The 24,973-nt window shown below is 45.0% G+C and overlaps 1 protein-coding gene and 1 long non-coding RNA gene across 2 annotated transcripts in view; one reads left to right on the top strand and one right to left on the bottom strand.

Moving 5' to 3' along the window:
- The window catches only part of ARHGAP35 (Rho GTPase activating protein 35), a 115,652-nt gene extending 98,062 nt beyond the window's left edge, over positions 1–17,590 (bottom strand). The window contains exon 1 of the mRNA XM_053916024.1: positions 17,387–17,590. The gene's annotated coding sequence lies outside the window, so the exon portion shown is untranslated. The remainder of the gene's footprint in view (positions 1–17,386) is intronic.
- A 109-nt stretch (positions 17,591–17,699) lies between these two features.
- On the top strand, positions 17,700–18,890 carry LOC123480657 (uncharacterized). The gene is made up of 2 exons (XR_006656740.3): positions 17,700–17,838; positions 18,432–18,890. It is a non-coding gene; the product is annotated as an uncharacterized lncRNA (long non-coding RNA).
- The last annotated feature ends 6,083 nt before the right edge of the window (positions 18,891–24,973 follow it).

Here is a 24,973-nt window from a genome sequence, read left to right as displayed (position 1 = left end):
ATCCCACAGTCCACTTAATTTAAAGACTTAAAAATTCCTTCCTTTACTTCTAAGCACCACAATTTTATCATTTACCATCACTCTCCATCGATGTCTCCCCATTTCCCAACACCACCAGCCCACTCAAAGGTAAATATAAATACACCATTTCAGAACAGAATCAAAGTTACCAAAACAGGTGACTTGGAGTAGGAAGAGCTATTAGGGATTCAAGGAAATTTAATAAAAAATGAATTCAATGACATCTTTAAACAACAAAGATCTGTGTCCACACACGTGTGTACACACATACCCTAACATGTCATTTACAGAAAGAACTTGGCCTATGGTACTGTATCCATATGGGAGAGAAAAGAAGTTTAAGCAGACCCATTTCTGCTTCTTCAGTCTTGCCAGCAATTTAATAAAACCCCTTTATTCTTTCTTCAAATAACCTAACCACCCCAAGGAGGAGGCAAGGCAAAAACACAATTCATCCCTCCTGCCTCCCCCCCACCCCCCAAAAAAACAACCATGTTGGCAAAATCTATCTGGGATATGACTCATCCTGTCTTTCCCAGACTTCCACTACGGATTCTAGTCATTAAGACCAAATTCCATTATGTCACAACGATCTTTACAAAGGCACTTGACCAATGTAATACTTTTGTTACATTTATGACCTGCATTCTAAGCTTCCATCTCCTAAAATTCCCAAAACTACAATCACCTTACTGATGTCAACCTTTAGAATCAGAGATGAGCCCTGTGCAGAAATCACTGCAATGTCAAGAAAAATGGGAAATTTTTTCTACCAGTAAAACACAATTGTTAACAATAGTTATCTTTGGGAAGTAGAATTTAAAGAATATTTTAACTTTTCTTATACAAGGTCTCTCCAGAAATTGTCCAACCATTGTTAATGTAATGAGAACACTGATGTGACCTGGCAGCCAAGGAGAGTGGACTAGAATGCACATGCGTGATCAATGACAACTTCACTGTACTTAGTAAGGGTGACAGAGGCTGTTCAGTGAGCCTGTGTACTATGTGGCAGTGGCATTCAAAATGACTGAGACATTAGAGCAAAAAATCTGCATCAAATTTTGCATTCAGTTTGCCCTGGCTGGTGTGGCTCAGTGGACTGAGTGCCAGCCAGCCTGTGAACCCGAAGGTTTCTGGTTCGATTCCCAGCCAGGGCACATGGCTGGGTTGCAGGCCAGGTCCCTAGTTGGGGGGCATGTGAGAGGCAACCAATCAATGGATCTCTCTCACAACAACGTTTCTCTCTCTCTTTCTCCCTTCTCTCTAAAAATAAATAAATAAAATCTTTAGAAAATTTTGCATTAAGCTTGAACATTACTCCACAGAAACTATTTGGATGATTCAGAAGACCGCAGCTATGGACACCTGGTGATTGGCAGCTTCATCACACAACACGCCCACTCATGCATCACATCTCGTGCAGTTTTTTGGTGAAACATCAAATTACTCAGGTGACTCAGCACCCCTACACCCCAAATTTGGTGCCCTGCACCTTCTGGCTTTTCCCAAAACTAAAATTGCCTTTGAAAGAGATTTCAGACTGTGGATGAGATTCAGGAAAATACAATGGGGCAGCTGATGGCAAATGGGAGAACTATGTGGGATCGATCCCAAGGTGCCTACTTTGAAGGGGACTGAGGCATCATTGTCCTATGTACAATGTTTCTTGTGTCTTCTTCAATAAATATCTCTATTTTTCATGTTACATGGCGGCTGGATACTTTCTGGACCAGACCTCATATATTTCAGCCGCTGGGGGCTATTTATCAAACATTCAACAAATACAAAAAGAGCACAGTCCTGTGCCAATTAGGAGAGAAAAAATTAAAATCTCTCTTGTGCCACATAGAGTCTAGAGCTGTACTCTTTAATACTGTGGCCGTTTAAAGTTTAATCAAATAGCCTGGTTGGTGTGGCTCAGTGGGTTGAGCGCTGGCCTGAGCACCGAAAGGTCGCTGGTTCAATTCCCAGTCCGGGCACATGTCTGGGTTACCCACCAGATCCCCAGTAGGGGGCACGCAAGGGGCAACCACACACTGATGTTTCTCTCCCTTTCTCCCTCCCTTCCCCTCTCTCTAAAACTAAATAAATAAAAAAAACATTTTTTTTAAGAAAAAAATAAAGTTTAATCAAAATTAAATAAAATTTAAAATTCAGTCTCCCAGGCTCGGTAACTACATTTCAAGTAGGAAACATGTGGCTAGTGGCTACTGTAAAGGACACTGAAGAAAGTTGTAGCAGACAGGGCTGACCTAAAATGAAACTCTGGTGTCAATTTAGTCCTTGGAAATAAAAAGGGAGGATCTGGGAAGACATACATTTGAAATGGGTATTAATGTGAGCATTCCAGGCTGGCTGATGACAGTCAACACATGTCACTGGTTCGTCCCTTCAGCATCACACAATACCAAAACTTCCGGGGCTATTCTCCCCCAAACCATTAGCAAAACACTTCGAGGCGGCATTATAGAAATGGATTGAGCAACAGGCTTTGATTCTATTTTGCTGAGATAAGCTTTGATGAAATACCCTACAATGAACAAATGAGACTATAAAGTCAAACTAGGACCTCATTAAAAAAAGAGGAGGAGAAAATGAAACTGGAATTAACTGCTAGGTCATTCTGGAAATCTTTAACAGGCAAGCTAAACTAGGGAGCAAGGGGACAATCCAAAGAATGCACTATGCTCATCCAAATACCTTTCAGTGGAAGAAGCATTTCCCAATAATCAAGGTCATTCCATGAAATCACAGGTTATTAACCCGAGTGGGAGAGGGGAGAGGGGAGGAGAGAAGTAATGAAGAGGGAGGAGGGAGGAAGGGGGAGAGGGAGGGAGAACAGAACACACACACACACACACACACCCAATCAACCTGGCACAGCTATGTAACAATTTGGTCCTTCCTAAAAGGGGGGGGGGGGAGAGTTACTATCTTTTCTCTGACTCTGCCTCAGCTTCCTCATCTGTAGAATAGGTACAAGGTAATCCATGTACAGTGCATAACACAGTGCCTGGCATACATAAAGTAATAAGGAAGCACTGGCTTTTATTGTAGGAGTCTTGAGGACCTAGTTTCACTGATGGAGAGAGTGAAAGGATTTCCCTAGGGTGAGCTCACAGGGGCCAGCCACACTGAATCCAGTGTGGAAGAGAATCCAAGAAGGAAGGTCCCAGAACAGTGGATACATGAGGAGATGTTGAAGGATGAGCAGGAAACTGACCAACCTGAAAAGGTTGGTAAGGGCCCTCTTGAGAGGAAGCAGCTTCATCACAAACACAGAAACAAAGAGCACTGCATGTTCGACACCAATAAATACGAGGCTGGGAAAGTAGGATAGGCCGAGCTATAACGGACTGATTCTACAGCCACACTAAGGATCTGAACTTCACCTTGTAGGCAAAAGAAAAGCAACGGTTTTCAAGCAGGTAGTACAACAGTTAGGATACTGTTCAGTGACTCCAGTGACTTACAGAGAGAAAAAACAAGAGAAGGAAGGATAAAGAGAAGGCCGCCCTGTAAGAGATGTCTGCAATCAAGCACTATACCCTACCTTCTTGAAATTCTCAGAGGCAGGTAGCATAGTGGATTTCACCGAACTGGCCCCCAATGAATACTTCACTTCCCATTTGAGAGTAACAGTCCCTCTTGTTAACTGAGCACTCAAACCGTGGCCATATGTCATGAAAGAAAAAGTGACTGAGGCCTCAGTCCTCACACTGTGAATACCAAACGGATCCCAACGACTGCTATTTGGCCAATGACCTGTAACATTTAGATGTGAAACACTGATCAGACCCTGAAAGTGACTGCTACCTGGAGGCAAGTTATAAGACAACAGATCGATAGCACGGGCTGCTCTAGTGATTCAGAATTCCACCCTGCTGCCCTGGTGGCGCTCCACCACGCTGGCTTACCTAAACAGTCTTATCGAGCACATTGTTCTCTTTCCTTCTCCCAGAAAACTGAAAGGCATTCCAGCTTTACAGAGTTTCCACATTCATTCTTGGCATTTAGTTCTCCAAAAAATCTGGAATTGCAACACAAAAAGCCTTGTGGCAGGCAGAGTATGTAGGCTTATTTATAGACATGAACTCAAATTACAATAAATGACTTGTCCAAGGTCACACAGAAGGTGAGAAGCAAAATCAGAAAGGGTTCTTTACATCATTTGAGGAAATCCAAGAATTGAAGGACTGAAGGACTCCAAGACTTTAACTTTTCCTGGTTCCTCTAAAAAAGTCTTACCTTTATTTCGACTAATATCGTCCTCCTACTGACATGTTCTAGGATAAATGTGGTAAGTGTGCAGAACACACGTGGGGAGTCGGGGGGAGATGAAAAAAGTCCTGTGGAGCTTCCAAAGGTATTTCACAATTTCTTCCTAATGTCTGAACACTGCACTTGAATATCACTCTTCCTCATGAGGGAAATTATCATTAAATAAATAAATAAGTATATATATATGCAAATGTCTTGTTAAATTACAATAAAAACAAATGAGGTAAAATTTTTAAATCTCCAAATGATTTCTTACATAAGATAAAACATGAACTCGGACCACTTTCTTAAAAGGTTCTTTCCCATAATAAGATGAAATCTATCTTCCTAGCAATGCATTCTTGAGTTGAAATGTTTAGTCACACTTAATTCTTTAAGATAAGATCAGGGAAAAAATCAGGCCACTGGTCTTCTGCATTTTTTACTTTCTGGTACAGAAACAGGGTATTCCTTGTGTTACCTGTAAGGGAAGACTGTTTTTGTTTTATAAATGGAGTACAAACGTTCGGAGAGGAGGAGACCTGTTTGGGATAACTGGTACTCACAGTGCAGACATGCAAACATTGGTGGAATGGGGAGAAAAAAATATCTATCCTCTAGAGCTACAAAGAATGAGTTTGTTTCCTCTTCTGTTTAATAGCCCTTAATTATTTAAATAACACTAGATAGAAGTATTTAAATAAATAGAAGTATTTAAATCTCATTTTTTAAAAAGATTTTTGGCTCATGAAAGGGAAGATATGACTAATTTCATGGCCAGTCCTGATTTTGAGAAAACACTAATAGCTTCTTTCTCTTAAAACAAACACAGCGGAAGAGGGGGGAACCTTCTTGAAAAGAGAACTTAGGGTTTAGCTAGAGCTATGGGCCGTGAAGTAGCCTTCAGTTCTCCTCACTTCTGTGCAGTGTAAACAAAGCACAGCAGAGAAGGTGACAGAGCAAGGGCTCCAGGCAATGGCTCTGAACCAGACTGCCTCCAGGACCTACCAGCCATGTGGCCTTGGGCAAGTCCCCTCTGGAAGCCTCAGTTCCCCCAGGAAAATGAAATACTATCTGCTCAGAGGGTTATTGTGAGGAGGATACGAGGGAACACTCAGCAGTCTCCTGGTACACAGTAAGCATATTTTTGTTATTAACTTGTTTATATTGCTAATAATTCAATTGTTGTTCAAAGAAAGGGTAATTGCCTCACCTTCAAAGGTACCAGAGTCCAACAGATCTCTACTAATTTCTTATTTTTCAGCTCCGTTTTTCCTTCATATGATAAGAAAAACCAAATACAACCACACTGCAAAAAAAATAATTTTTTTTTCTGAGTCAAAAATAGTGAAATCTTTGTGGAAAACTCAGAGAAAAACTTTTTTTAAATTTTTAAATTTTTTGATATATTTATTGATTATGCTATTACAGTTGTCCCATTTCCCCCCCCTTCACTCAACTCCATCCTGTCCACCTCCTCCCTCCCACATTCCCCCCCTATAGTTCATGTCCATGGGTCATACTTATAAGTTCTTTGGCTTCTACATTTCCTACACTCTTCTTATCCTCCCCCTGTCTATTTTCCACCTATCATTTATGCTATTGATTCTCTGTACCTTTCCCCCCTCTCTCCCCCTCCCAATCCCCTATTGATAACCCTCCATGTGATCTCCATTTCTGTGGTTCTGTTTCTGTTCTAGTTGTTTGCTTAGTTTGCTTTTGTTTTGGTTTTAGGTGTGCTTGTTAATAACTGTGAGTTTGCTGTCATTTTTACTGTTCATATTTTTGATCTTCTTTTTCTTAGGTAACTCCCTTTAACATTTCATATAATAATGGCTTGGTGATGATGAACTTCTTTAACTTGACCTTATCTGAGAAGCATTTTATCTTCCCTTCCATTCTAAATGATAGCTTTGCTGGATACAGTAATCTTGGATGTAGGCCCTTGCCTTTCATGACTTGGAATACTTCTTGCCAGCCCCTTCTTGCCTGTAAGGTCTCTTTGGAGAAATCAGCTGACAGTCTTATGGGAAGTCCTTTGTAGGTAACTGTGTCCTTTTCTCTTGCTGCTTCTAAGATTCTCTCCTTCTCTTTAATCTTGGGTAATGTAATGATGATGTGCCTTGGTGTGTTCCTCCTTGGGTCCAGCTTCTTTGGGACTCTCTGAGATTCCTGGACTTCCTGCAAGTCTATTTCCTTTGCCAGATCAGGGAAGTTCTCCTTCATTATTTGTTCAAATAAGTTTTCAATTTGTTATTCTTCCTCTTCTCCTTCTGGCACCCCTATAATTCGGATGTTGGAACGTTTCAAGATGTCCTGGAGGTTCCTAAGCCTCTCCTCATTTTTCCGAATTCTTGTTTCTTCATTCTTTTCTGGTTGGATGTTTCTTTCTTCCTTCTGGGCCACACCATTGATTTGAGTCCCAGTTTCCTTCGCATCACTATTGGTTCCCTGTACATTTTCCTTTGTTTCTCTTGGCGTAGGCTTCATTTTTTCATCTAATTTTCGACCAAATTCAACCAATTCTGTGAGCGTCTTAATAACCAGTGTTTTGAACTGTGCATCCGATAGGTTGGCTATCTCTTCCTCACTTAGTTGTATTTTTTCTGGAGCTTTGAAGTGTTCTGTCATGTGGGCCATTTTTTTTTTTTTTTGTCTTGGCGCGTCTGTTACTTAAAGGGGCGGAGCCTTAGGTGTTCCCCGGGGTGGGGTAATGCTGGTTGCTGCGCTGTGAAACTGTATGTGGGGGAGGGGCCGAGAGGGAGCAATGGCGCCCCTCCACTCTCCACTGGATTTCAGTCACTCCCTCTGCTACCCACAATCAAATTGGGCCCCTCTGGTGCTGGTTCCCGAGTGGGTGGGCTCGTGCACGCTCTAGGCCCCTGAGGGTCTCTCCAATGACCTCTCCTGTGAGGCTGGGAGCCTATCCTGCTGCCGCCCCAACCCCCAAGGGTGTTTTCAATCAGAGGTTTGAGGCTTTATTTCCTTCCCAGCGCTGGAGCCCTGGGTTGCGAGGTCTGCTTCGCTCCCCGCCCATTCATCCTGGCTTATCTGTGCGGGAGTGTGGGGCCGCAGGGTCTGCTAGTGGTCAAGACTACCTGCCCTGTTCTTGCCACACTCCGCCAGTCTTGGTCCCGCCACGGCCATGCGAGTCCTCTCCGCCCTGGCTGCCTGTCTCTGCCCCTCCTACCGGTCTGGATGTATGTTTCTTTTTTTATCTACTTGGTGTGGGACTTCCTTACCCTTTGATTTTCCGTCAGTTCTGGTTGTGCGAGGAGGCGCTGTGTGTCTACCTATGCCGCCATCTTGGTTCTCTGAGAAAAACTTTTTAATCACTCAAAATTCAACAGCACAGAGATTAATACTAATGCACTTTGGTGCATTTCTTCCACTTTTACACACACACACACACATATTTAAGATTTTATTTACTTTCAGAGAGAGGGCAAAGGAGGGAGAAAGAGAGGGAGAGAAACACTGAAACATCGATCAGCTGCCTCTTGCACACCCCCAACGGGGGACCTGGCCCACAACCCAGGCATGTGCCCTGGCCGGGAAATCAAACTGTGACCTCTCAGTTCTCAGCTGGCACTCAATCCACTGAGCCTTGCCAGCCAGGGCTCCCATATATTTAAAATAACTGAAATCTTACTGTTTATAGTTCTATATCCTGCTTTTTTCTCATACTTAATTTTATTTCGTATGTACCTTCCCATGTCAAGAATTCTCCAAGACATCCTATTTTAATGAGTCCATACTTTTCCATAAAGCAACCATTCCCCCAGGGCAGTGACTTTCAACCTTTTTTATCTTCATGGCACACACAAACTAAATCTGTCCTAGGATCCTGCGGCATACCAAAAAATGTACTTTTTTGCCAGTCTGGAAAAAATAGGTATAATTTTGATTCATTCACACTGGACAGCTGTTGTTGTATTGGTTGTTGTCATTTTTTTTATTTGACAACCTAAGGGAGAAGAGGTCAGTGACCCTGAGTAAACAGTCAGGTATTGCATGTTTTAAAAACTCTTGCGGCACACCAGATGAAAATCGCTGCCCTAGGGCTAAAACTTTTGCAGTAGGTTGTTTCTTTTATTTTTCATATACGTCACAAAAATTAGCATCTTTGTATACAATCTTCATTCTCCTCTCTATTTCTTGGTCCATATAGATTCCTGTAAGTAGATCAAGAACTGTGTATCTCTTAAAACACGGCCAAACAACTTTCCAGAAAGTTGCCACAGTTTACCGCCTCGATACTATCAGCAGTAACCAGGAAAATCTGGAGTGACAACACAGATAGGGGAGATCTGTCCCGATAGGGAAGATCTCTTATCAAAAGAATGCTTTCGACACTTGTGGTAATTTGTACCAGGTCGTTATTATCCCATCCTTTATCAGATATGTGATCTTGAACAAATTTGGGAAAGTTATAAATTATCATTTTACACACTCATATTTGTGCCTTCCAAATAGAGACTCTCAAATAACTTCCAACTTATTAAGAACTGTGTGGAAGAGGAAATTATAAATTATGCCCCATCATAGGAAAGAAAGGTTTGTACAACATGTAGAAAATTCAAAAATGCACACTTAAGATTTATTTACTTCTCTACATGCAAGTTGTACTTTAATTAAAAACAATAAAAGGAAAAAATATTAAAAGATCTGTACACAAGAAAATATACGTATTCTTTGTACACACACACAATATCAAATCACAACTACTTTAGTGAACGTTGCCATTTTTAAGCCTTTGTGGCTGCTCACTAATTCTGGACATATGCCAACAGCTGAGGCTCACTCCTGAAGCAGTCAGGGGCCCTTTCCCCTTTTTCCTCTTTTATCAAAGGTTCAATCCACATTCCTCAACTGACTGACCAATCAGAGGAAGAAATTTCCTGTAGGCCAGCAACATTAAAAAAAGTATTCAATGATTTCGGGCCATTAAAAATGGTACCACATAAGCAGCATCCACCAGCCTTCCCACCTACAGATTTAATAAACATCTTTGAAAAATAAAGACCAGGTGCTACTTTTATTGCCATGCACTCAGGTACTACCCCATTCCCAGTGAAACAATTCCCTTCAAGTGAAAGCCACTCTAGCTGAAGATGCAGACTTCAAGAATCTAATAATCTTGTATTAATGCAGTGCTGACTTTCATTTGTACACAATCAATTTGTTACCAAACAAAGAATCCTTTTTAATTGCCTATGGCAATTACGGGTAATCATTTTCCTTTGTCTTATTCAGGAGTAGTGAAGGCTGAAATAGACGAAGCCATGGTTTTGACCTTTCTTTAAATGGAGATAGGAGAAATACAATGTAACAGTATTTTTTTTTTAATTTTACATTTCAGGAAGCTGTTAGCTGAAGCTGGCCAACATCCCCCCAACATTATTTAATGACTTCTGAATTGCAGTTTTTTTAAAAAGGTCATAGTGAGTGCCACCCAAATAAGTCAAGGAACAAAGTATATTTTTATCTATACATTTCTAGTTGCCTAGAGTTTTCTCAAAAGAAGAAAATCTCTCAATTCAGAGGTACTCAGATAATTTTCTATTTGCCAAAGAAAATATAGATTTAAGAGCCATTCCATGACCAAATGTTTCTATCTTCTTTTTATTAGACAAGTTTACTTATGTACTGTTTTGTTATACCTGGATTTTAATTCAGTTCCGAAACTGAATGCGCAACTTTTTCAATATGCTGGCTAGAAAAAGAAGCTGGTACTTGTGGCTACAGGTCCTTTTCAAAATGCTATGATATGGAACACACCGTGTGCTCAGACTCTGAATGTGAAAATCGTTACCACTACAGGACTGCCTCCCAAGGAGCCAGAAATTAATCAGATTGGTCTATGACATTCACTTCCCTCACCCGACCCTATGTTATATACATACATATACAGTTAATTGTTTACAACTGACTATAAATTCCTCAAAGGGATGAGTTATAGCTTCTTCTTATATCCCAGAGAGGCAAGGCAGCGTAATAAAATAAACACAAATTTTGGAATCAGACAGACATGGATTCATAACACAGCTCTACCACCTATTAGCTGTGTAAGTATGGACAAGATACTTGTGATGTATGTGTATCTATATGTATGAAGATTAAAATGCTGGCCAGGAAGGCATGCCCTGTAAGAGTTTAAAGCCTAAAAATGGCCTTGTATTTGGTGCACATATCTCCCCCCCCCATCAAAGAAAGGAGGGGAGGGAATCGGGGAGGGAGGGAGAAAAAAGGATTTGGCACCTGTTTGGATTCAATCAATCTTATGTACTGGGGGCCTACTATGTACAAGGTATTTTGCTAGGTGTGATGGGAAATAAAAGATATATGAGAGGATCCCCTTCCTCAAAGAGTCTGCTATCTAGAGAGAGAAGGCATTTGAGTATTATTAGCCATAAAATAAGGCATAGTGGGTACCAGTATAGTCTATTCATTTTTTCAATGAAAAAAATTGCAGTCCAGATTGGGGGGAGAGGAGAATAAGGGCACTAAATGGGAATGGAAAAAAAATACAATTAAAAAAGGAAAATACTGCAGCCCAGAGAAGTAAAAATGATTTGGCCAAAGTTAGAGCCAGTAAATGGCACAGCCAGGGCCAGGACACTGGTTTCTTCACTATCAGTTCAACATTCTTTACACCATATGAAGCTGCCTCTTAATAGTTCATATTCTATTACCAAATGCAAATATTACTATAGTGACCAGCAAAAGGCCATTTCCAATAAGAATATAGAGACACTAAAAGAGCAAAAAAGGGATGAAATACCCATAGATGCATAATGCAACAGTCACAACTGTTGGAAATTTCATAAAATGAAAATGTTGATTTCAATAAAGGAAGACAAAGGAGATAAGTGAGTATGGCTATTTTCAACTAAAATAAATATTACTCTCCTGTGATGATGCTTCATGGCTGAAAGTATCTGGTTTTCTAATATATCAATTTCATGGTGTTTCTTAAAATCAGAGAAGCAAATAAATGAAAATTAGACTGACAGATGCCAAAAGTTATTTTCAAGAATTCTTCAAAGATGAAGCCTGATAAAGCCCTGTATCAAAATTTAAATAGAAATAAACTTTCAGGAAGGCTCTGTCTGGGTAGCTCAGTTGGTTAGAGCATTGTCTCAATACACCAAGGTTGTGGGCTCTATCCCTGGTCTGGGAACCTAGAAGAATCAACCAATCAATGTACAAGTAAGTGGAACTACAAATCAATGTTTACTCCCTCTCTCCCTTCTTCTCTCTCTAAAACCAATAAATAAAAAATTCTTTTAAAGAAATGAACTTTCAGAAAGATGAATATGAATGATTTGTTTGCATTTCTTAATAAAACAATTCAAGCGCTATTCAGACCATTGCTATTTAAGGGCTTAGGTTAACAATGACTCAGCTTGAAAAATTCCTTATTATTTTCATTATTTACTTATTTACCCTCACCCAAGGACATTTTTTCATTTCATAGAGATAGGGTAAGGGGAGGTGGGAGAAACATTGATGTGAAAAAGAAACAGCAATCGGTTGCCTTCTTGCATGCACCTCAAGCTGGGATTAAACCCGCAACCTGGTTATGTGCCCTGACCGGGAATCGAACCTGTGACCTTTCTATCTATGGGCCAATACTCCAACTAACTGAGCCACACCAGCAAGACTTCCATATTATTTTCAGAAGTATGTGGTTTTAGTTATTTAGTTAATACAGTCTGGATGCCCCTTTCCCCCTAAATTATAAACTAATTTTCATGCAAATGGCTGAGAGGCTGTTTATTTTACATTTGAAAAAGTATACAACAAAGGTAATCTAGTTTATTTTACTGCATCTCCCAGGAAAGGGCTCTACCCCCACTCTGGGTTACAGAATGTAATTTAAACAGGAGGTGGTCAGAGTAGCACCAGGAGGTCAGTCCAAGCTCTAACTTGGTATAGGACCCAGGACAACAAGAATCTACAATCTGCTCCACAGCCCACTACACTTCAGACTAGGAAATGTGCAATACAAAGAGGAGAAGCAATTTGTCCAGTGTTCCGACTAATTGAAATAAGGCCCACGCCAGAGGGTCTACCACCTGTATGTCCAATAGTCTTTCAACTATGACAGGAAGCCTGCTACCATGCCCCTTCTGCAAGCCTTCCACTTCCCCATCTGTAAAGGAGGAGGGAGGCCAGACACTGATTTTCAAATTGTGTTGCTCCAAACCCAAGGGATTTCTGCTAGTCAACTTCCTTTCCCTTTAGGCAGAGAAATCTCCAAGTTTATCTATTTTATATAGTATAGAAAAGGTAACTGAAACAACTGGACTAGATGATCCATAAAACGTCCCACTGACTGGGTAAATTAGAACTGTTTAGACCACCAGGTGGTGAATGACAATACAGCAGATCGCAGGAAGGCCCTGGAAGAGGCCTCATGCCTCTCCAAACGCCACAGCAGACAGAAGACAGGAACGCAGAGGAGACTGCAGAGGGAAAACCACTCACTCTCACCTTTTCACTCTCCAACTGTATTGACCTGGTATGTTTTCCAATCATGTACAGACTGACCAAATACCTGTGACGCTGTAGTTTACAGTCATTTGTGCAACCCTCACTCCTTCCAAACTGTCCCCTGCTGAAAGCCACCATCAAGCCCATGGATCTGCACATGGACAACTCCTTCCATGTGTCCAGGATGAAAAGGAATGAATTTATTTCTCATTGATCTAAATGTATCATGCCAAGAAAAAAAGAGGTGATGTGTAAGGAGGGAGGGTCACAGCCATAAAGAAAGGGTTTTAAAAAAAAAAAAAAGCAGAGCACTGATCAGGCCAGTGTTCCAAAGATTTTTCTAGGCAGGGCAAGAGCCCCCTGAAGACATGTCACTAAGTGGAATAGAGTCATCTGCCACCATCTCTTGCTCCACACCCCACCCCTGCAACTGGCACATTCACTGTCGCGGAAGGCCAAGGCTTCCGCCTCCGATTTTCTGTAGCACCCTTCCATCACGGAAGCAAGTGTTAGTTCTGGGGTTAGAGTCTCTACTACCACCAGAGAAATCCAACAGTCTCTGGACCATCGGATACCAGTTCGGGAGAAAACCCAGCTCTTTGCTCTCCTGTTCCCTCTCTCCCTGTTATGTAAACTTAGGCTTCGGGCATGCAGAAACCTTCTATCCTTCCAGTGATGTTAAAGGCTCTAGAACACAAATTTAAGTGGTACTGCATACACAGTTATTTTTACTCTTAATTAGCTGCCACTTTCACATTAAGAATTTTTTTTAAACTATTTATACCAACATGGGAGACACGAATTCTAAAATTCAGGGAATTAATCACAATTCACAAGGCCAAAATTCAGATATGAACAGAAACCAGCAGAAATGAATAAAAATTCATTAAGTCAATAATGGTGAAGACACATGCCATACATAATTAGAATTACCAGCCTCTGCTTGTCAGAAAATTTAAAGTTCTAAGAAGTTAGAAGCTAAAAGACCAATATGGATCTACTATCCAGCCCTATTCATTGTCTTACATACAAATGCCCTAACACATTTTGAGTCAACGGTCCAATTCTGTAGATGACAGTAAATGTATTTTTCTTTAGGATTTTATTTATTTTTATAGAGAGGGGAAGAGAAGAAGAAAGAGAGGGAGAGAAACATCAATGTGTGGTTGCCTCTCACTCGCCCCCATCTGGGGACCTGGCCCACAACCCAGGCATGTGCCCTGAGTAGGAATTGAACCCGTGATTCTTTGGTTTGCAGGCCAGCGCTCAATCCACTGAACTACACCAGCCAGGGTTGTTGTTTTTTTTTTCTTTCTTTTTTTCCTAATGTGTTCACATAGAACTATTTTTAAATAAGTGCTGAAGTAAATAAAATTTGATCATAGTTCAGTTAAGAAATAAAAGTCCTTCCAGTAAATGCTCCTTCACAGCTGGATGAATGCTTTAATATGCAACTGCCCTAGGCCAATTCCTAGGGGGGAAATCAGGCTTTTGATTTACTTAAGAAATAAAATAAATAAACCTAGAACATGCAAAAGGTTCCCTCTCCTAAATTAAGGAAGGAAAATAGTTGGATGGGTTTTCTATAAAAACCACCTCTTCCTCTACATTAATTTCCTAAATCCCACTCCAATGTAAGAACACTGAAGAAAACAGCTCAAGGAAAGGTAGCTAAGGCACATTTCCCAGGTAATAAGACCAAAATCCAATCAAATCAGCCTGGTGTTGGCACCTGTTTCTCATCCTATCAAACCACATCACTCCCAAGTCCTGGGGAACGTCAGAGCCCATGCACATGAACCCTTGTACACCAGTGCGCCCCTTTCCCACAATTCAGCATGGGCGTGCGCAGACATCAGCTCCCGTGGGGGGAGCGTCTGCAACACCTGAGGGCAGACATCCGAGTGACACCGGGCACTCTCTCTTTCCACAAACAATCGCCAAGAGCTCTCCAAAGTCAGGCCTTCACTATTCTGAAGACCAGGAAGCTGGAGCCTTCCTGGGGCAGAGGTGAAAAAGAAACAGGCCCACTTTCCCCCACCCTTCCCAAAGGATACACTGCAAACCAGAGGCAATTAGGGAACCAGCAAGACTCTCCTCCAGACCCAGGGCAGTTAAACACCAAGTGTGTCCATAACCCCTGGTGAAACTGGGGAGAACTTGAGAACTGGCTACTCCCCAGCCAAGGGCAAAACAAAAATATTACTTGTCAGCTGGAAACAAGACAAAACAAAACAAAAACGCACACTCCTAAATTCTCCCAAGGGGTGCTGGCCTGGAGGTGGAAGAGGGAGAGGGTACAACTGTCTCTTTACAATAGATCAGAGAGGAGAGAAGGGAAAGGGAGAAAGAGAAGCAAGACCTATGAGCAGCTGCACTCTCCTCTTCTGGACACAAAGCATCAAAGCCCAGGGAACTGAAGGGGCTAGGGAGCAAAATGGGAGAGGGAAAGAAAATGGGGTAGTGGAAAGATATCTACCCCCTCCACCACTAACATGGTAAAAGGAGATGGGGAGATGGGGGGGCACACTCCCAGACTCCAGAGGGCAGTAACCAATCAACCAGCCCCCACCTATCTACCCAGCTCTCACAGGAGCCCTCAGGATAAAACCCTCAGAGATCAGGGAGCAGAGGGAATCCACAGTCTAAATCAGAGCCTAGAAAACCCTAGACCCAACCCTGCCCCTTCCTCTCCAAAGTTGAGAGGACGGAGACTAGAGGAAGGCATGCCTGAAGGGGGGAGCACTTAGTGGGGAAGGGGAGGGTCAAGGGAGGGGAGCTTGGAGAAGCAAGTCTGATAGAAAGTAACTGGGAAGAGAAAGAGCCTGGCAGGGTACGAGGGGAAAGAAAAGGGGAGGGAGAAAAGAAGTCAATGAGGAACAGAATTGGGGGAGGTGTTTCAAAAAGGAGAAAAGACTCCATCCAAGAACTCAGGAGGCTCTAAGAGGGGGGTCTGGGGCGGGGAGGCAGGCAATGATAGGAAAGAATGGTTGAGAAAGCATTTCTAATAATGGGCAGAATTGGGGGAAGGACTCAAAAAAGAGGTACAAGACAGGGCAAAGGGGAGAGGACGAACACAAGAAAGGAGAAAGGGCAGGCTGAGAGCTGAATCACAACGGTAGGGGGAGAGGAGGTCAGGTGGTAATCTTAGAATTGAGAGGCAACAGAGGTGGGAGGCAGTTCCAAGATGGCCAGGGTTAAAGAGGACCACTCCAAGAGAGAACAGCAGCAGAAAAAGTTGAAGAGTCCAAAAAAATAGGTGAGCAAGTGGACAGCTCCAAAGGGACAGAGCTGGGAGGAAGACATTAAACAGAGGACAGAAACGAACACATGGAAGAGCAGGTGCAATACGGATTTGGGGGGAGGTCTGTGCGATGAGGAAGGGGAAGGAAAGGGGGTGATGGGTCAGAGATAAATTACTGATGCTTGAAGGAGGTAAAGGGCAAATCTACAAAGGGCCAAAATGGAGACGAGAGGACTTGGAGCAAAGGGGCTAGAAACAGGTCTGGAGCAGAGAACTGCCAAGGGGAGACAGGTCAAAGAAAAGAGAGAATGAAGGGAATGGCTCGAAAGTGCCGATAAAGAGGTGGGGAGAGAAAACCTGAAGAACGCCGGGGCAGACCGAGGGGGCAGGGCAGCACCGAGGCTGGGTTGGGAAAGGGCGGCAGAGAAGTGAAAGGCTGAAAGGAGAGACCTGCAGGGTCAGAGAGCACGGGGCAGGTTAGGGGGCACAGCAAGAGCTGAGATCAGGCAAGGGACAGAGCCGAGAGGCAGAAAAGTCTGGAAGACAGGAACGGGTCTGAATGGCAACGAGAAGCAAGACCTGAGAAGGGGAGAAGACAGCATGGGGGAGCAGGTGGCAGGACCACGGTATGTATGGGAGGGTCAGGGAGCCCACGGGCACCCCCAGGATGCAGCAGGTGCTGTGTAGTGGGCAGCAGGGCCGAAGACGGAGGCGAAATGAAGTCCAAGGAGAAGACCTGGGTCAGCAATGCGAGACTACCAGGGTCTCAGAAGGCTCCCTAAGGAGGTGGAATCGCAGGTCCTAGAGGGACAGCTCCTGAGGATGCAAGATCCTGAGAGGAGTAAGAGTAGGTGGGTCAAAAAAGAGGGCAGACCCGAAGAGTGCTAAGAGCGCAGTCGGAGAGGAGGCAGAAGGGTCACGAATCTCAAAGTGGGGATCCAGAATTAGGGATGCAGAAGGGTCACTGAGGTAGTGGATCCCGTGAGCACTGCCGAGGCCAGGAGGGGCGAAGGAAGGGAGGCGCAGAATTGCGAGCAGAGGGGCTGAAGTGCAGAGGTGGACGAAGCGGATACCGAGATCCCAATCGGAGGGTGGGAGCAGAAGCCGAGACAGCAGGGCCGGGGTAATTAGGGGCATCTCCGAAGGGCCGGCGGGGCCCGCGAGCCCGGCCGCAGTAGGAAGCTGCGGGGCCGCCGGGGCCCGGGGGGCTGGGGGGCCGCTCCCTCCCCTCCCCCTCCGGCTCCTCCATTGTTCGCGGGCTCTGGGCCCCGCGGGCCCCGCGGTCCCCGCCTCCCCCAGGACCCCGCAGCGGGGCGGCGCCCGGCCTCGCTGCCGGGGCCCGCGAGCTCGCGCACTCACCAGCTGGGCGCCCTCAGCGCGGCCCCGGCCTCCGGGATCCCGGCAGCGGCGACGGCGGCCCCGGCGCCATGTTCTGCTGCTCCTCGTCTAGCGGCGGCAGAGGCGGTGGCGGCGGCTCCGGCGGCGGGGGGCCGGGTGGACCCTCCCTCGCGGACTCCCTCCTCCGCCTCCTCCACCTCCTCCTCCCGCCGCGCCGCGGCTCTCCCTCGGGGCCGGGGGGGCGGGGAGGGGAAGGGGGAGGGGCGGGAACCAGGGGAGGGCGGACCAGCCTCGCTCGCTCGCTCGCTCGCTCCCTCCCTCCTTCGCAATGGCGGCGACAGCGGCGCCCCTTTCCTGCGGCCGCCGCTCCTTCGCGCGCGCCCCCTCCCTACTGCGCGTGCGTGGCGCTGGGACCGTTGCAGGATAACGGCCCCTGGGCGCGCGCCGCGAGGGGACAGCGGGCGCGAAGTAGGGTGAGAAGGGAGAGCGCGTGCGTGCCTGAGGGGCTCACTGTCACCGTCGCGGCGTGTGGTTGGGAACGGCCGCGGAGGGCGCAGTGCGCGTGCGCCCCAAGAAAATGCCACTACTGCAGTGAATGCGGCGCGAGATACAGCTCGAGGCGACCCGCGACCGGGCAGCGTGGGGTGGGCAAGTGCGCATGCGCGGCGAGGACTGCCAGCCGCAGCAGCTACTAGCACGAGGCAGAGGGAGTGGCAGGCCGGAGGCGCGCGCGTCCGAAGCAGTCTGTGTCACCCGCCTCCCCCCCCTCGCGCCGGCTCTCGGAGAAAGCGGGGAGGGGAGAGGCCCGTGCTGCGGGGGCGGGGGCAAGGGGCGCGATTCCGCTCGCGCGGGACCTGATTAGCCAATGGGAGGCAAGGGAAGGTGGGTTTGCCCCGCGAGCCGCGGCCCCCCGGGATAACGGAGGAGGAGAGAGGGAAAGACGTAACGTGGGGCGGTGGGGAGGGACTAAGAAGGAGGGAGCGCACCCTGCAAGGAAGTTGACTGGGAACACGAGGATGCGGGGCCCGCCTCAGCCCAATCCGAGCCTCACAATTCGTCCTTGCAGAAGAAGAGGCGGAGCTGGGGAGCGCGTGCTCTTTGCCCTGGCAGTGACGGAAATCTACAGACAACGCGCGTGGTCCGGGTTCTGTGGTCCTTCGAAACCCGGGCGAGGGTCGAGGGCCCAGTCCTGACTGCTCCCTGGACTCCAAGTCAGCATGATACAAATGACGGCAAGTGTCAGTTTTGGCAACTGGAGGAGAAATAGTAGTCACGGGAAGTTACCCGCTGTAACACCTGAGTTCCTCTGAACTGAGGGTGGGTTCCTCGGACCCCTCCGGAAGCCAGTCTCTTCATCTATAAAATGGAATAATCATCTTACCTTCCTCGTAGAGATGCTGCGAGAATTAAATGAGTTATATTTGTAAAGCGCCGAAAGTCATCCCTTACCCTATAAGCGATGATACAATTACATGTGCTCAAGTTTTAAAACCTCCCATTAAATAAAAGTTTTCTGGTTACTGATCACGGTTGTTTGCATGACCTTTTTCTTTTTTAATTTAGCACTTATTGATGGGTGAAATCTGATTTTTAGATGTTAGTGACTTTTTAAAAGTTTGTTTTAAACTCTGGGAAGCAAACAAGTGTGTGGGCTAGATTTTCTCTAGGCTGCCACTACAATCCCTGTTTTGTAAGTGATTTTGCGATTACCTGAGGAAACTCCAGAGACTGGAGGGAGGGGACACCAGATTCTCCTACCTCCAATTAAAGTCTTCGTAACTCCAATGCAGTGTTCCAGGGCCTTCCAACCCTGGGAAATGTGTGAACTGACAGCACCTAGAGAAGAGGGAAGGCTGGGCTCACTCACTGGACCTAGATGTCCTCTCCCCTTTTTTTGAAGCCTATCCACTCCACCTTATCCTTCAAGCCTCACCTCCTCAGGATGACCTTCTGGATTTGTACTGACCATTCTTTGATAAAAATGGGCACTTTATGCTAGGCAACATTCCAAGCACTTTAAACAGCTCACTTGATCCTTCACAACACCTTTTGAGTAGGTTATAGTTGTTATTTAACTAAACCATGGCACAGAGAGGTTACATAGCTAGTAAGTGGTGGATTTGCGATTCAAACCCAGACAATTGGATAGAGGACAGTCTTTATTCTTCATAGCACTCCATCAGAGTTTGAAGTTCTATATTGTTTCACCATTGTATATGTGAGCCAATTGAAGTCAGGGACTCCGGCTAGTCCTCAGTCTGACAAATGGCCCACAATAAATATTTGTGAATGAATGAATGAAAGAATCCAATGCTAAATAAAGGGGATGATGGCAAGCAATGGGGGCAAGCATGGTATCCAAAAAGACACAGTCCTTGTCCAATGACTAACTCCTACCCCTCTTTCAGATGTTACCTCAGATGTCCCCTTTCCCAGGAGGCCCTCCCTGACCTGGCAGGCTAGGTCAGGCTCCCTCTCTAGGCTCCCATACACATCCCCTTTGAGTCTTCCATCAGCCCTGACTATCCTGGGTTGTCCCTGTCTAATGATGGGTCTTTCTTTCCCTCCAGATTGTGAGCCCCATGAGGACAGGGCTGGGACCCTCAGTCACTATTGATGTTCCCAGTACAGGTCCAGACACAAGGTGTGGGCTCAGGCAGGGTTTCCCTGAACGGAAGAAGGTCCTCCCAGCTCCGCAATTCTTTCCAGTGCGCAAAAGGGCAGGTGTCAGCTGAGCAAGACAACCACAGGAAGCAGGCTTCCCTGGGGGCAGCCGCCCCCGCGCACCCCACTCGTCTCTAGTCCAGAATAAATAAACAACCGAGTAAACAATTACCCGACAGAAAGAAGTACCGACTGCCAAGATTTCCTAAGCACTGCCCTAGAGGCCCTGATGACTGACTGGGACAGGGAGTCACACCAATCTGAGAGGCAGAATAGGTACAAGGAAGGACCTGGAACTCCTGACCTGCATAGGACAGATGCCCAGGCAGAAAAACCCACAAAAGAGGTTTCAAAAGGGGGCGGAAGTGTTGGAATATATTCTCTCTCTATTTCTCAGAATCAGAAAGAATCAGAGGCCTGGGCTAGCTCAGTTGGTTGGAGCATCATCCGGATACACCAGGGTTGAGGGTTCATTCCTCGGTCAGGGCACGTAAAAGGAGTGGATGTTTCTCTTCTCGCTGTCTCGCTCGCTCTCAAACCAATAAATTAATTTTTTAAAAAAAAGGAAGGAAGGAAGAGAGAAAGAATCAGAGAGGGTGGGGACCAAGTCTGTGATTGACCGAAGCATTGGTGTGTTCACAGCGCCGCCTACAGCCTACAATCCCATCTGAGGAAGCTACAACTCGCTGGTACTCCGGGAGAAGTCAGAGTGTGGTGAACTCTTCCCCCATTGGCCAGAAGGTCAGCCAATCACGAGAAAGGGACTGGAGGCGGGAAGGCTCGGATTCACTGAATTATCCCAGATGGGTATAATTCAGTGAATCCTTATTAAATAATATTCCATTGTATGTATATACTACATTTTGTTTCTCCATTCACCTGCTGGTGGACATTTGGATTTTTGGCTATTGTGAATAACACTGCTATGAACGTTGGTGTACAAGTATCTGTGTGAGCCCGTGTGTTCAATGCTTTGGGTTATGTACCTAGTAATAAAATTGCTAGATCAGGTGGTAATTCCATGTTTAACTTTTCTAAGGAATCACCAAACTGTTTTTCACAGCTGCTGAACCACTTTACATTCCCACCACTAATGTATGAAGGTTCAAATTACTCCACATCCTCACCAACACTTGTTTTCTGTTTGTGTGTGTGTGTGGGTGTGTGAGAGAGAGAGAGAGAGAGAGAGAGAGAGAGAGAGAGAGAGAGAAGGGAGAAAAGCCATCTTAATGGTTGAGAAGTGGTAGCTCACTGTGGTTTTGATTTGCAATTTCCCAAACACTAGTGATGTTGAGCATCTTTTCATGTGCTTATTGCCATTTGTAGATCTTCTCTGGAGAACTGTCTATTCAAGTCCTCTGCCCATTTTTGAAATGAGTTGTTTGTTGTTCTCGAGTTATAGTTCTTTGCATACTCTGGATATTAATCCTTATCAGATACATGCTTTGCAAATATTTTATCCCATTCTATGGGTTTGCTTTTTGCTCTCTTGATAGTGTCCTTTGGTGGGTAAAAGTTTTAAGTTTTCATAAAGCTTGGTTTATTTTTTCTTTTGTTGCTTATGCTTTTAGCGTCATATAAATCATATAACTTTTGAAAAGAAAAGCATGGCAGACATTAGCCAAATGATCAAACTCAGCCTCAGCAAGGATGAGCCAAATCAACGTCTCATGCACCTCATGGGAAGCTCTGAGGAGGATACAGCATCGCTTTTGTGATATTCCTGCCAAAGAGTGGCCAACCGGGATCTAGTGATGAGGAAACTTCACACAGACCCAAATTAAGGGACATTTTGCAAAATAACTGATGTGGGCTCTTCAAAAATGCTAATGTCTTGGAACACGGACAAGGTAAGGAACATGACAAATGAATGCAACCTGTGACCCTGGATTGGGTTCTGGAACAGAAAAAGATCTAAGAAACATCACTGAGCTGATCAGGGATATATTTTTAAAGATTTTATTTATTTATTTATTTATTTATTTTTAGAGAGAGGGGAATGGAGGGAAAGAGGGAAACATCAATGTGTGGTTGCCTCTTGCACGCCCCCTACTGGGGGACCTGGCCTGCACCTCTGGCATGTGCCCTGACTGGGAATCAAACTGGCAACCCTTGGGTTCACAGGCCAGTGCTCAATCCACTGAGCCACACCAGCCAGGGCCAGTCAGTGGTGTTTTAATATAGGCCTGTGTTCAATAATAGTGTAGTGTTAACATTAAATTTCCTGAATGTGATCATTGCACTGTGTTTATGGCGGAGACATCCTTCTTCTTAAGAGGAATATGTTGAAGCATGAAGCCTTTTGGGATGAAGTGGCACCATGTCTGCAACTCACTTGAAAATGGTTCAAATAAACATATATGAAAAGTATATGTAGATAGAATAAATGTGGCAGGATGTCAGCAATGAGTGAATCTAGGAGGAATAATATGTCAGAGGTCATTAACCTAATATTACAACTTGTAGATATGAATATTTTCTATATCCAAAGTTGGAGAGATAAATAAAAAAAAACCCTCAAATGATACAGTGTGTAGGTGTCCCTTGGCCTCTCCCTTCGTTTCTCCCACAGCATGTCTTAGGGCTTGTCGGGGTCTGTGCACAGAATCTCCCTCATTCATCTTAACTACTGCATGGTGTTTTGTTGTGTGACTGCATACAGACAAATGGACTCTTTCCTATTGATGCCTATTTTGTCTTTTCTAATGTCTCCCAGTGACAAGCATGCTACAATGACATTGCAAAAGAGAGACTTTTTCCAGGGTCCATTCTAAGGTACTGGGACCGGTCCTTTCTGTTTATGTCTGTGGAATGTCACCTTAGAGATTCCTGGGGGCTTGCCTGCTCGAGCACCCTGTCCCCCAACACACACTCATCATTGCTAGGTTAATTAAATCTTTTAAATCTTTGCCTGAGGACATTTTTTCATTGCTTTTAGAAAGAGAGGAAGGGAGCCCTAGGTGGTGTGGCTCGGTGGATTGAGTACCAGCCCGTGAACCAAAGGGTTGCCGGTTTGATTCCCAGTTAGGGCACATGCCAGGTCCCTGGTAGGGGGCATGTGAAAGGCAACCACACATCGATGTTTCTCTCCCTCTCTTTCTCCTTCCCTTCCCTTCTCCTTTCCCCTCTCTCTAAAAATAAATAAAGAAAATCTTAAAAAACAAAAGGAAAGAGGAAGGGAGAGAAACACCAATGCAAGAGAGAAGCATTGATCCATTGCCTCCACATGCACCTAGACAGGGATCAAACCCACAACCTGGGTATGTACCCTGTCCAGGAATTGAACCCGTAGCCTTTTGGTTACAGGAGGCTTCAACCAACTGAACCACACTGACCAGGGCCTGCTTGCTTAATTTACACTCATCTTCTTTCCCTACATCTTCAGCTAGGTCAGGGGCCTTACTATAAGCAATTGTGGGTAGCCAGCCTTCAAGGTCAACCAGAATGACCTATACTTGGTGTTCATGTCCCCTCCTACATTAGGTAGAGCTGATCTGTGTAGCAATAAGGTATCGTGGAAATGACAGGGTGTTACTTTCAAGGCAAGCTCATAAAAGACATTGCAGCTTCTGCCTTGCCCTTTGTCAGATCGTTCACTGTGAGGGAAACAGCTGCCATGAGAGGACACTCACATGTCCTTGCGCAGTGGTCCCCCTGGTGAGGAAGTGAGGCCTTCAAATAGCCAGCGAACCTCAGCCAACCCTCTGAGTGAGCAACTTCGTGAAAGACTCTAAGCTAGAACCACCTAGCAAAGCTGCCCCCGAATTCCTGCCCCTCAGGAACTGTGTGAGATAAAAAATGTCAACTGTTGCTAAGTAATTTTTTTTATTTGCATAATGTCTTGAACTATTTCCCCTGAATGCTGTCTGGGGTGGGTATAGTGTCTGTCCTCCTGTTCATTCACTTATTCAGTAAATATTTCTTGAACCCCAGACCGGTGCCGGGCACTAGGCTAAGCGCTGGAGATCAGGGCTGGGACTAATTTGAAGCAAGCAAGGTGTCCGGAGAACAAACTTCAAGGAAGTGCTCACTTTAAGGCTCATGCAAAGGCTCGACCAGGACCTAAGTGTGAGTGCCTTTTAAAATTTTCCACCCTGGGCACCTTACTTACCTCTCCCTGGTCCCAGCCCTGCTGGAGACCGAGTAGGCAGAAATGATCGCTGGCCTCTTTTTGCTATTGCAATTGTTCAATAGTTTTGTGTTGCTTCTTCTGCCAATACTACATTTTAAGTTTACATTGTTCTAGGATATGCTTTGTTTTTGTTAGGGCAAGTCTCCCCGCAGTATCAACAGTAAACCTTTGTTAGGTGCTTCTATGTGCCGTATCATATTCTAGGTAATGTGGGTGCAGTTAACAGACAGCGCGGCTCCCCTCAACAGCTTACCACTTAATGGGAGATCTAGACCAACACATGCACCAAATGACATCATTACAAGTCATAATAAAGCCTATAAAAATTAAACTAACTGCCTACAGAATTTGGGGGGAGTGGGAAACTGTGTGTGTAGGATCCTCTAAACAGGTCTGTGGAGATGACGTTTACACTAAAGGAAGAAAAGAAGTCAGATTTAGAATGAACGGGGGAAGGCCTTCCAAGTAATAGCAAGCGCAGAGTAAAGGCACGAGGTGGGAAAGCCCTTGGCATGTTTGAGTAGCTTAAAGACTGTTCCTCCAGATAGGAAGAAGATCCCTACTACCTGATGCATGTTAACGATGAACTAATGTTTACTGAGCATTTATTATGTGTCAAACCCTGTGGCAAGTACTTTCCAAACTTATCAAAGCTTTAAAACGATCATACCGAGGTGACCTTTTGATCTCTCCTATTTTATAGAGAAATTAAAAGAGGTGGCTGGTCCAAAGTCACGCAACTAGGAAATGCAACGGCAGGATTTGCACACAATTCTAGCTTCCCAATTCACGCTCTTAAACTACTCTCCGTC

The sequence above is a fragment of the Desmodus rotundus genome, chromosome 12, assembly GCF_022682495.2.
Source record: "Desmodus rotundus isolate HL8 chromosome 12, HLdesRot8A.1, whole genome shotgun sequence".
In the NCBI taxonomy this organism is placed as follows: domain Eukaryota; kingdom Metazoa; phylum Chordata; class Mammalia; order Chiroptera; family Phyllostomidae; genus Desmodus; species Desmodus rotundus.
The sequence above is the reverse complement of the archived record's forward strand: the minus strand, read 5'-3'. Positions and strand labels throughout refer to the sequence as shown.